Genomic DNA, 12508 nt, shown 5'->3' on the forward strand with positions numbered 1-12508 from the left:
GTTCTAGCCCGACCAGGCACCTCTCTTAAACCTGCCTCTCTTAGTTATGCTATTACAATTCTAGACTGCAGGGGAGGCTGTTTCCTTCCTATGACACACTGAGCTGCTCTCTCATCTCTACTTGTTACTTTTGTATGCATCCAGTCCCAGAATTGCTTGTTACTAATCTAGCTCTGGGGAGTTTACTCCCCCGGAGTCCTTATGTTTCTTCTTCTCTGCAATTCCCGGCCCGGTCTCGCAGCGTCTGCTGCATCCGCGGCATCCACCCATGCTCTGCAAGCGCCACACTACATCCCGCAACGTCCTGCTGTGATGTTCCTATGCACAGAGTAGTCTGGATCCGGTATAGGGGACTGCACTACTCAGTATGACACGATGTGCCCTGCTATGACATGAACTTCCACGATAACCTTCGAAATCACTGTGACCTTTAATGTGACTATTATTGGCACTGTTCATCACACCCCCAACCGGCCCGTCAGACACCGCCTACCAAGAGTCTGGGTCTGCCGAGGTTTTTTTCTAAAAGGGAGTTTTTCCTTGCCACTGTCGCGACAGCCACTGCTAATGCTTGCTCTTGATGGAATTACTGTAATTGTTGGGGTTTTGGAAATTATAGAGTGTGATCTAGACCTACTCTATCTGTAAAGTGTCTCGAGATAACTTTTGTTATGATTTGATACTATAAATAAAATTGAATTGAAATTGAATTAATAGGCGCGTGTGTTCGTGGCGGCCGCTGTCCATTTCCTAAGGTTTTAAATTGCAAACAACTTTTTACAACTTGTGAGCACTTTGTGTCGGCCGCTGTCCATTTCCTAAGGTTTTGAAATGCAAACAAACTAATTTTGAATACTTGAAATGCAAACAACTTTTGTCCATTTCCTAAGGTTTTGAAATGCAAACAACTTTTGAATACTTTTTTTTTTTAAACGACGTGCGCCTGTGAGCACCCACGGAGGAAAACATCAATCGGCATCTATGACACCATTTACAACAACTACTGTTGTTCGACATCCCACTCCGAGCCTCCCTCCCAAATTTGGTGAAAATCGGCCGTTAGGGGGCGCTATAATGAATGTATTGGCAAATAAGTCAATGCATTTAAATGGGAATAATTTGCAATGGAAATATCTCTGCTGCAGTAAATCTCTGCTGCATCACAAAACTTGAGATTATTGTTCGACATGCCACTCTGCGGCTCTCCACCAGATTTGGTGATGATTGCCCTTTAGGGGGCGCTATAATTGAGGTAGTGTTTTTGCCTTTTACGCAACAAAGAGGAAATTGTTAACAGACTTTGGACCTCGCACTTCATCATATTTCCTGACTTTTGCCTCGGCGTCATCGTGCTTTGGGTTCTCCTTTCGCAGGCTCCGCTTCCGTGGTCTCTTAGCGTCGTTAGGGGTGACTCGCGCCGGGGGGACTGGTGCCGGGGAGGCTTGGACCCTGTTCATAACTGCTTGCAGTTCTAGTTATTATTGATATTGACTAAAATTAGTAGAAGTTTTTCCAAGTGATAATATTGATAAAAGAACAAATAATGCTTTTTGGAGTTATGTTTTGTGCCACACATTGCCTCGTGTGTGTCAGTCGGGTCTATCTCATTCCACCTACCGTTGAAAAACTGTAGCAGAAGGTTGACCATCACAGCACCTCAGACCACAGCACAGCTAGACACGATAAAGGATCATGGTCTGGCTACAGTTCTCGGCCCAGAGGGAAAGGGGTGGACCAGTGCTAGGCATCTTGTTGTGACTTCAGCATCTGGAGATGCACTATGCCAAACTAAAGAGCCAGCAGCAAACATACTTATAATACATCACACCAGGCATTATCATGGTTCGAGTCATATTTACAGGGTCGAGAACAATGTGTAGTTATTGATTATGCAAAGTCTGCCCCATGTAAAATTACGACCGGAATCCCGCAGGGACCTGTTCTCTTCAGCCTGTATGTGAACAAGCTGCTTGAAGTATGTCCTGAAGTTGGCATTCAGATGTATGCTGATGACACTGTGGTTTATGTGTCCGGCAAGAGCCCTGTTGTTATCGGCAGTACATTGACTAAAAGTCTTGAGAAAGTGTCTGACTGGCTAAACAAATCATGTTTAACACTTAATCTGAGGAAAACTAAATCTTTGTGTTTTTCTATAACAAGAAAGCTGATAATAAATAACCTTAACATTAAAATGAATGGTGAACTCATCGATCAAATAGAAGAAGAAAAATATTTAGGAGTGATTTTAGATTCTCAGCTAAATTACAAAAGTCATATTAAAACCATCTCAAGAAAAATGAAGGCCAGTATGAATTGTTTCAGATTGATCAGGACCAGTTTAACATTTGAATGTGCTCATGTCTTTCTGAACACTATGATCCTGTTTTTAGATAACAAGCCCATTTGATTCAATCACTGATACATTTTAAATAAATTTAAAATGTTAAACTTTGTTAATTTTGTTAATCTTAAATATAGACAGTTGTTTTTTAAATGTTTAGCTGGACTTGCACCTGAGCCACTTTTCTTTCTTCCAGATCCACAAGAGCTGCTGCATGTGGAGACTGTAAAATTCCATTTTGTAAAACCTCTTTTGCCCAAAATGTTTTTTCTGTGAAAGGAACCAAACTGTGGAACTGGCTTCCTACAAATATAAAGACTCTAACTAAATTGTCCACCTTTGAAAAACTAGTAAAAACACGGTTAATACAGCAGCAGTGTGATCATGCCATATGAAATGTATAGCTGTCTGTATGTGAGGTGTGCATCTGTGTGAATCCAAGTTAATGTGTTTATTTACTACAGTTATTTTCATTGATGTTAACTGTTTTTTTGGACATTTTATTGTATTAACTGTAAAAATTTGAGTCCTTTTATTATTTGAACTGTGAAAAGCCCTCCTAGGAACAGGTGTTGCGAATTAGCCATGTCTATAAACACTGTGATACAGGCATCGGATTGTTATTGATGTAATAATCTATGTTTTTTGTATCTGTCCCTATTTAAATAAACTAAAAAAAACACACGCCCTACCCAAAGCCTGGATGAACATTCTGTGATGAACTGATGACGTCTATCTGGAGGTACGGGACATCGGCCAGCAGATGGACTGAGAGAAGGAGGTGGGGGGACTAGAGACCGTCCTGACCTGACACATCTGACGCAAGTTAAGTAGCCCAGAGACTCACATTCTGAAAATACACCCACTATTAGGAGAAGATAATTAGAAGTACTTATTTTTATTTTTAAGATACGTATTCAGTTGGTGTGTCAGGAAATGTTTAGAGTACATTTCACTGTTCAAATTTGAATTGGATTGATGAAGAGTTGATAAAAATGATCCATTCAAAGACTTCCTAGAAATTGTATGTTTCTAATTTTTTGCAGTTGCTGCATCTTTCCTGGTGACCTGTGGAAGTTGTGTGAGGTTTAGTGCTGAGAAGGTTTGAAACCATGATAATTAAATGTATCAACAACTTTAACATGAGATATGATTAAGACTTACATCTAAATGAAAATGTTTAATGATGTACATTATGAGTAATATACTAAGACAATGGTATACACATAATTAATATAATATTTACTCTCATATTATTCTTATTGAAGTTACAACACGTTTAATCATTAAAATATATTGTATTTTTGATGATGCAAAAGTAATTCAGAAGGGAAGTTAAAGATAAAACTTACACAAAAAGTAAGATATAATATAAATTAAAGATAAATCTTATAAACAGTAAAAGATAATACCTTTATACTATAAAGATAATAATATATAATATACAAATATACCTTGTATATAAAAGGGATGACAATTCAGTCAGGAAAAGCTAAGAGGAAACAAGAGCTTTAGAGAGATAGAGAAGTGCACTGGATGATGGTCTATGAGAGACTGGCTCAGGTTACAGCAGGCGTTTCCAGAGGAGGAGTCTGCCACAAGACCTTCTGTCTCTGAGCTTTCAGCACACCAACATCAAAAACTGGAATTGACTCAAATGCCTCGTGGGAAAATAATTAGAAAAAACAAGACGTCAGTTCCAGGCCAGTTCCTGCTGGTGCCAGAGAGCTAAATGTACTTTTGTATTAGGATAATGGGTTTCCTATTGATGGATTGTATAGGAGTTTAATTTACCAGTAACTTTCAATCAGAAGTCAATTATATTTGACCTACTTCTTGCCTTTATCTGAGGGATATTTAAATGATAGTTTTCCTATTAATGGAATTTTTTCCAAAATGCCAAAAGCTGAAAAAAATTGTGAATATACAAAAGTAAAGTGCTAAAAATCGAAAAATACAGTTGATTAGAAGTTTTAAAATAAAGCTGACAAAGACTAAATATATTTTTTGTGATTGAAATTTTGAGCTGCTGTAACTAGGGAATTTCCCCGTGTGGGTTCAATAAGATCTTTCTATTGTCATATAGGTGATTAACACACAGTTAATTTTTGATTTCAAAGACAAATTATTGTCTTTTAGGAATAACTAATTTGGATTTCAAAAGACAAAAAGTTAGTATCAAAGTTTTGTCAAATGCTCATAGATTCTATTGTAATCTGACATATTTGGGTTAAGAAGAATTAGGATTTTTGTACACAAAACATACGTTTATGAAATATCTTTTATTGTCATCAAACTGCCCGACAAATATATTCAGCTGGACTTGTAAGTCCAGCTGAAATTATTAGTTGCTTAATCAATTAGTTAATTGACAGAAAACTGCTTTGATCGTTTCCAGTTTAAAAAGATGTGAGGACTTTTCTATATTGTTGCTTTTTTATACCTTAAATACATATTTTTATGATCCCATTCTTACGTAGATAACATTTTTAATGGAATATTGCTGGTAACAGAAAATGTTTACAGTTTGGAATCAGTACTTACTTTGTCCACTATAACTCTCTGTATGAACCTTGTTTAATTGACTAACCCTAATGTAGCAATATTTTTGAATCAATAATGACATAGATCAGACTTAGAAAAGAAGTGTGTTTAAATGCTCGTTTCTTACAGAGGCTCAGAACAGCCAAGAAGGGGACTACACACACACACACACACACACACACACACACACACACACACACACACACACGCGCACACACGCACAAGACGGTGGTAAAGACTTGTTTCCTACGATTTGTCAAGTGCTAGTGGACGAACCTCTGACAGCAGAAGAACATGGAAGATGCTATTTGCAAATATATAATCATAAAAGTAATTTGTTTATTTGTGATTAGGTTGTAATCAAAAGAGTGGAGTGTAATGGCACATTTAGCATGATTCTTTATATTCTTGTCTTATTTCTGTTTCTCTCTGTGTATCTCACAATGCTGAAAGGGAGTTTATCTCATTCCCACATGTAGATTCTGATTCTAATTAAGTGAGAATCACAAAGTCTGGAACATAATGTGAGCACTGTTTATCTGAACTGATAAAGGTACAAGGTCACAGTAAACTATCTTCCTCTGCCTATTCACTCCTCCCTTGCCAGTTGAGATGTACAGGTCAGGTGACCTCAGGGTGAAAGTAGGGCAGAGGGGAAAGAACAAAATGGCTCCGAGATGTCTCTTGTGTTTTTCGATTGTCTTCATGTGTATCAGATTGCCTGTGACAAATGTAGAGTCGTGATAAGCCAAGTGCGTGTATTTGCAAATATATTTTTAATAAAATACAAAAACCTAACTTGGTTTAGTTTGCAATTGTTTTTATTTTTTTTTAACTTTTTAACTTTCTAAACCCACTCCTGCTACACAGAAACTTCCATAACACAGTAGTTTTAGGAAGCATTTTCAGGAAATTAAAAGGATAAGCAGATTGTTGCCGAGGATATTTGTTCACAGAGTAAGATATATATAGATTTGTATGGGTACGTGTACATATACAACATGTGTTTTGGCATTTTTGGCACACTTCTACCTGAGCCTATATACTGCACACAGACACAACTCACCCATCTCATTCAACTATTTCACAAACTGAGGAGTTGGTGAAGAAATAGGTACCCCAATTTAAACAAAATATTTCTAAACTATAGGCCTATTTGGACCTACCTCAATTAAAAAAAAAAAATTAATTTAAATAATATTGCTTGAGGCTGCAGGGGAGTAGCTTCATGATATGACGCATATGGTTATGTGTTGCTCTTGTCACTGTTTGTGAAAGATAAGCAATAGATTGTGGCTGTCTGATGTGATTCACTCTGACTACATATCACTTTGTTTATGTTTTTATTGTAAGTATATGTCAGCTGTATGATAAAACAATATGTCAAGTGTTATGTGTGAAGCATTTGAACTCAAGGCAAATATCCCTCTGGGGACAAACCATGATATGTAAAAATTAAAACCTTGTCGTAGGACTATAGCAAACACATTGTTGAAAAGGTCTCAACCTGGAGAGTAACATTTGTCAGTCTGAAGAGGATACATCACTCCTGCTTTGAAATATTGACCTCTGAACCTTGAACCCAGTACATGTTTGAAGGCTTGTCATTTAGCAACAGAAGGTGCTACACACATAAGACCAGCTGTTATAGAAGGTACTACACACATAGGACCAGCTGTTATAGAAGGTGCTACACACATAGGACCAGCTGTTATAGAAGGTGCTACACACATAGGACCAGCTGTTATAGAAGGTGCTACACACATAGGACCAGCTGTTATAGAAGGTGCTACACACATAGGACCAGCTGTTATAGAAGGTGCTACACACATAGGACCAGCTGTTATAGAAGGTGCTACACACATAAGACCAGCTGTTATAGAAGGTACTACACACATAGGACCAGCTGTTATAGAAGGTACTACACACATAGGACCAGCTGTTATAGAAAGCTCTGCACCTCAGCTGTTATGTAGATATGGTCACCAAAGATTACCCACTGTAAGCACTGTCAAATATGGTAATAAGCTATTTTCATCTATTTAATTATCAATTCTGCTGTCGGCCGTGAATGGGCTTCATTCCATTTCAGTTTGCCGCCCGCCTGCCGGCCGAGCAAACAGTTCATGAGACAAATAAATGAAAATGTATTTGTACAGTGTGGTATTAGTTATTTTACTGCAGTAAAGTATAGGAGTACATTGGTATTAAGAATACATGTGTTATGATAGATGGAACTTCTGTACCTTGGCATAGAGTCAGGTCTTTGCCTGGATGTAGAAAGCAAAACAGCAAGAGCCAAACTGAGTCCTGTAATGGAAAATTACATTTAAGCATGTTTTTTATGTTCTTGTCTTATTTCTGTTTTAGTTTCTCTCGCAATGCTGAAGGTGAGTTTATCTCATTCTCACATGTTGATTCTGATTCTCACTAAACTAAGTGGGAGCCACAAAGTCTGGGAACGTAATGTGTACGCTGAAAAGACAAGGTACAAGGTCACCCTAAACTATCTCTCTCGATACATTCATTTCTCCCTGGATAGCTGAGACTTCTCAGATAGTTGAGATAAACGGGATGTCTAAACCTTGGGGTAGAAAGTGGTACAGAGGGGAAGAAGCGAAGTGGCTCCTGAATGAATGCTCCATGACACGTTCCTACAACTCGAGAGGCTTCTCCTTCTATTCGTCTCCTGACATGTCAACAGTATATGCCGTAGTATATGGCGTTACATACTAGCACCGTTTCCCGACTGACTTAAGCACTGTATATCCTGCCCCCTTGTGGAGCATCATCAGTATGTGAGTAACCTTACGACATTAACTAGATGTAGCATGTGAACAGTTACATGACATCTCCCCCTTTTTTGAGTTGTAGGCTTATTAACAGTTTTTCCCTCTTAAGAAAATGAACAGTTTACAGCGGAAATCAAATCTAACCTTACACGACTGTAACTCAAGCTTTTAGATGTTAAGTTGAAAAATATAACTCTTGAGGCACCTTCTACAAGTCTTATACGCCTCATATGATTTTGTAAAAAATATCAATATTTAAAGTGTTTTGAACAAACGTCAACATGACCCTTTTAACTGTTAACAATAAACATGAATCTTTTTCCTTTAGTTTCTCCACATTTCACATTTATGCATACATTCGTGCACATTCATCCCCCCATGTTTTTTTTTTTTTGCAATTGCAATACTTAATAAGATGGGGTAACCTGAGGTCATGAGGTAGACTGCCCATGCACCTCCATAGCTGCTGGAGATTATTCTGCTCCAATATGCAAGCTATGTGTTAATCACGCGTCTTTCAGTCTCTCTGGTGGACGGACAATTTCTCCCCATGAAGACACACAAGCCTGAGCAGGGAGCTGTACCACAGGCACCGGTAGCACAGTCTGTTCCACAGGTGAAGGTGGAGGCGAAGACCAGGAAGGTGGGGAATGTTCAGCCACCTGCATGTCTTCCGTTGTGTCTGGCTCCGTGTAGGTAGGAAAGTTGGGCATAAGTAGTCGTGCTGTTCATCCGCAGTGTCCTGTGATCTGTTAGGATCAGGTAGGACCTCGGAGTTGGGTGTGGCAGTTGGACTGTCCTTGTTGTTGTCCAACCTGACTCACTGTCAAGTTTGACTGCCACACTGTCCCCTGGATTGAGAGGTGGAAGTGGTCTGACGCCGTGGCGTTTGTTGTAGGGCAGCCTCGTAGCTTTCTTTGGACTTGGCATCAGCTTTACGCACTTTTGAGAGGTCCGGCCATCTTGGAGACAGTACCGTGTTAGTAGTATAAAGATGGCGGTTTTGCGCGTGCATGTGTGACGTCATCGTCACACGCAACCGAAACCTGCCATGCCAACTGATGATATGTGTGATGTGATGGCGCGCCGCCGCAACGTCGTTATCGCCGATCGCCATCTAGTGGCTGAATATGTTAGTGCATCTAATCGTCGAAGCTGCGCACGACGCATCGGATGTGATGATCCCGCGTGGCCGAACGTCGGCACCCCTGCGAGCGCCATCTAGTGGCCGAATATGTTAGTGCATCTAATCGTCGGTACGCGACGCATCTCAGCGGATGTGATGAGCGTCGCGGTCGAACGTCGGCACCCCGCGAGCGCCATCTAGTGGCCGAATATGGTAGTGCATCTAGCGGATGTGATGACTTCGGTGTCGCGGTCGTACGCCTCCCTGCAACGAGGGTCTTGTGGCCTTGAGCTGAGGCGGCCTCTCACACCCGCTTCGAATGAGGTCACTCTGTCGTACTACCTGGGGGGGGTCTGCACACTTTTTAGCTTTTCTGCTAGCTAGCTAGCTTACTACCACGTTTTTCCACAATCAATACCGGTGAGTTGTTCTTTTTTTTTGTGAGAAAAAAAAAGAGGATCCTTTTTTCAGCAGTGCACTGTTTAAAACCCCTTGTTTCATGCTAGCTGTCTCTTTTTTAGATGCTTTTTTCTAGCTAGTCTGGTAGCTAGCTAGATAGCTACCACGTTTTTCCTCATCAAAAAAAAAAACCTCTGGAGTTTCACTTTTTAATTCTTCTTGGTGAAAGCAACGCAGGTGTTTCGTTTTTTCAGCAATACCTACTAGTGGTAAGTAAATTTAAAAGCACCTCTTGTGTTTAAGGATGTTCAAAGATATTTAATTCATTCAGTCATTCATGAATTAGCTAAAACTTTGACCGTGCGTGTTCGTAATGCGGGCGTGGTTGTCACATATGACGATAGTAAAAAACACGCTGTTAGCCCAGTGGTTAGCTTGTAAATGTGAGGTCTATTGTTGGGGTGTTAAATCGTCATAAAGGGGTGGTTTGTGGTGTTTAAAAACCCCTTGTTTTAAGGCTGACTGCTCACTTTTTACCTGCGTATTTTAGCTAAGGTGCTAGCTAAAAATTTTCCCTCGTTTTCTCAGGCTTCCTCAACAAATACCTCTGAAGAAAAGAGGATTCGTTTCTACAGAAATGGCGCGTTTGGTGAGTAAATTTTAAAAAAAAAGCTTATTGTAAGGTGTTTAATTCATTCAGTCATTTGTGACTTAAAAAGTTTTTTTTTTTTGTATAATGCAGTTTGCGTCATTAGGTGATTTTACAAAGAGCTGGGACAATGTGGCTGTGTTAGTTGATGAAACACTTATACCACAAGGTAAAAACCTATAAATATATTATACACTACAGCATTAATTGATTTAGTACTGTGTTTTCATTAATTTTTTGTTTTTTGTTTTTTAAAAAAGAGCTGTGTAGCCCGATCCTACAGACCCCAACACACCAGAACATAAAACAAAAGGTCCTTCTAATAAGGAATAAGAACGTTGGAAACAGGTATTTATGGGGCTATTTATCTCTTTCAGGCTGTAATATTTATTACTATTTAATTTATCACCGTGTTTCTAGTCCTCTAATATATATATATATTCTGTGTCTAGACAATCCGTTCCTGAACAAAGGATCCGTAAGGGTGATGGCTACTCGATAGCACATAGGGCTGAAATCAACCATGATAAAAGGCCGTGTGCTTCTCTAAACCTCTCTGTGAAAGCTGCTACCCCTAAAAACGTTCACCATCGTAAGCATAAGAAGCAATTTATTGAGGTGAGTTGAAAAGAAAAACGGTAAAATGCTGTGTTGTATAAAAAAAAAATAATCTAATGCATCTAATCTAATGCTTATTACAGCCTGAGCCATACCAGAAAGGCTTCCCGCCCAAAAGACGCAACCATTCCTTTGTTCCGGTTTCATCTTACCCGGCCACTGTATCTTATGATCCTAACACAGTTGCAGAGGTGAGAAACCCTTTTGTATCTAGCAGAATATATTTACATGTGTTATAAAAGCTTTTTAAATAAAATGTATATGTTGTTAAAAAAGACCTTTCCTTTGTTTTAGCAACTAAAGGCTACGGAAGACTTAGTTTCATTGTATTTGACGCCTGAGGACGATTTCACACAGCCACCCCCATGGAGCAGAAACGGATGTCTAACACGCCTAAGAAGGGATCTAAGAAGAGATCTATTGAGGTGAATTGAAAAGAAAAACATGAAAATAGAGTGTTGTATTTAAAAAAAGAAAAAAAAAAAAAAATTTCTAATCTAATGCTTATTACAGCCTGGCGCGCCATACCAGAAAAGGCTTCCCCCCAAAAAGACTAACCATTCCTTTGTTCCGGTCTCATCTTACCCGGCCACTGTATCTTATGATCCTAACACAGTTGCAGAGGTGAGAAACCCTTTTGTATCTAGCAGAATATATTTACATAGTGTTATAAAAGCTTTTAAATAAAATGTATATATTGTTAAAAAGGCATTTCTTTTGTTTTAGCAAGTAACGACGACCGAAGACTTAGAGTCCTTGCATTTGTTGTCGGTCTAAGTGTGATTTCACACTTAGTACACCAAAGCCCGCGCACCCCACGAGTGACTCCATTAGAGGGGAAAAACGGACACCCCTTTACAAAAGACATCTGATGAGGTGTGTGGGTGTGTGTCTGTGTTGTGTGTGTGTGTGTGTGTGTGTGTGGCGCGTGTCTTTATTTAACCAGAAAAATATGTTGTTATACCTCTAGACAATCCATGCCGTAGAAGCCGGAGAAGGGTCTGAAGACACAGGACTAACAGCGGCAGCTCCTACACCCCCTCAACCAAATCGGCTAGCTACAGCAGAAGGGTCTGAAGACGCCGGAATAGCAGAGACACCACTTACAGCCCATCAATCGAGTCAGGCATCTTTGCAGGTGTTCCCTGAATATAATGTAGGTGCATACCTCTTTAACTGTATCTATAGCACCGAGGAAGGATCCGACCATGTCAGCTGTATACCACACACCTCTGTCATAACGGTGTCAGATAAAAAGTGTAACAGGGGAATACATCAGTAACCAATCCTGTAAATGTATTAGAGGTTAACGTTCCATTCCTTGATAAGCAAGCAGTGCCTAATTATAATACTTACAACCAGTTTGAACACTGTGGGGCACTAGGAGGTCCTGAGCAGGTGACATTGCTTCAGGGTGAAGAGCTTTTTGAGTATTGTGTCAACACTACACCTCAACAACCGCGTCAGATGGCAATTATAAACAAATACAATCAGAATTAGCGAGGAATTACGAAACAAAACGATGCTCTTATGAATAAATTAGATGTCTTGCAAACAGCTAACACACAATTGACTGGTTTGGTCACAGACTTCGGAACAACGCTGGCCAGCCAGGTCAGAGCTAACACGCATTTGGTTGATTTGGTCACAGGTTTTGGCACCACGCTGGCCAATCAGGTCAGCTCTCTCAATACGCTGATTGTACCTATGATAGTATGCCTTTAAAAGACTATGAATATGCCCCCCACAGTAAAAAAACAGGCTATAGTTTGTGTACAATATAAAAAAAATTTTTTAAAAAAATTAAAAAGAAAATGCCACCTCCACCCAAAAAACCAAAAAATCTGAACCCTTAGGTGTGTGTCGCATAGTAGTGACGAGGGAACTAGAATGGCCACGCGAGGACGATTACACAAGAGCAGTAAGCAATCCTCAGGATTTTGCACGTTGTGTGCTATACATGCCAAAATATTCGAAGCCTGGGCCCAATCTATGCCTAGTGCTAGCGCGTAGTGAAAGCAACAGTGAGAAAACACAAG

The 12508-nt window shown here is 39.6% G+C and overlaps 1 long non-coding RNA gene across 1 annotated transcript; it reads left to right on the forward strand.

Annotated features, from left to right (window-relative positions):
• Window positions 1-9973: 9973 nt before the first annotated feature.
• On the forward strand, window positions 9974-10850 carry LOC120570177. The gene is made up of 5 exons (XR_005641008.1): window positions 9974-10020; window positions 10112-10199; window positions 10304-10469; window positions 10553-10660; window positions 10764-10850. It is a non-coding gene; the product is annotated as an uncharacterized LOC120570177 (long non-coding RNA).
• Window positions 10851-12508: the final 1658 nt, after the last annotated feature.

This window comes from Perca fluviatilis, chromosome 12 (genome assembly GCF_010015445.1).
Source record: "Perca fluviatilis chromosome 12, GENO_Pfluv_1.0, whole genome shotgun sequence".
In the NCBI taxonomy this organism is placed as follows: Eukaryota; Metazoa; Chordata; class Actinopteri; order Perciformes; family Percidae; genus Perca; species Perca fluviatilis.